Source organism: Ambystoma mexicanum, chromosome 4q, assembly GCF_040938575.1.
Source record: "Ambystoma mexicanum isolate Mex_15411 chromosome 4q, UKY_AmexF1_1, whole genome shotgun sequence".
Lineage (NCBI taxonomy): Eukaryota > Metazoa > Chordata > Amphibia > Caudata > Ambystomatidae > Ambystoma > Ambystoma mexicanum.
In genome coordinates, this window is record NC_090928.1 from 808,295,552 (window position 1) to 808,296,492 (window position 941).

Below are 941 nucleotides of genomic sequence, written 5' to 3' on the forward strand. Positions count from 1 at the left end.
CCTTAACACCCAAGCAGGGTCCGGTCCTACTGGCTATCCGGTTCACTGTAGCTGTGCAGAGCAAATTTGACCAGAGGAGGGAGGCCTGGCTTGCAGTTTGGCGAACTGGTTGGTCCCACCAGCTCAAGGGGAGAAGATTCCTTGTAGATCTTCCCTGTCATCGAAGTTTGGAGATTCGGACCCATAGCAGGGCTTCACCGGGAGGCTCAGTTGTGGTAGAGGTCCTCTTCTGTCAGCTTCTCTTCGGTTCTCTCGATCCGACTGCCTTCTCAATCCCAGACACCTGCTTTTTATGCAGTAGCCCCCTTTCACAAAGCCTGGCTGTCAATCACACAGCAGGGTGGCTGTCCGGGTGGGAAAGTCACCACAGCCAATCACACCAAGTGTGATATGGGTATCCAAGGAGACCCTGTGCAGGGAGTCTCAAACCCTTCCCTCACATCCTGTCCCCTCAGACATTCAGGCACCTAAGGAGGACTTCTGTGTAGAAGCCCGCCAAAGGTCTGCGAACAGAGGAATGAAACCTGGTTTGGCGCGCAGAATAAAACACAAGAAAGACTTTAACAAAAAGAAATGGCGGATAAAACCAGCCAGAACTGAATAAAAGTAATTGTGGTCCAGCGGGTTTAAGTTCCAGGCTACCAAGATAGCCTAAAACTGTACCAAGGCTATTTAAATAAACCGCGGTAAGAAAAATATGTTAGATACCACTTCCACCAGCCAAGTCTTAATGAAAAGGGAATAAAATAATGTTCCATGAGAAACAGACAAAAAGGGATAACTATTAACCCTTTCCAGAACTTTATATAAGATAGTTTGTACTGGGTCTGTGGATTTAAAAAGACTGATAAAGTCAATGGCAACTTTACATGTTCTGGGAGACAGTAGTCAGTCCCAGAAAATGGAGTTTAAAGTGGGAAGTCTGAACAACACAATCCTGT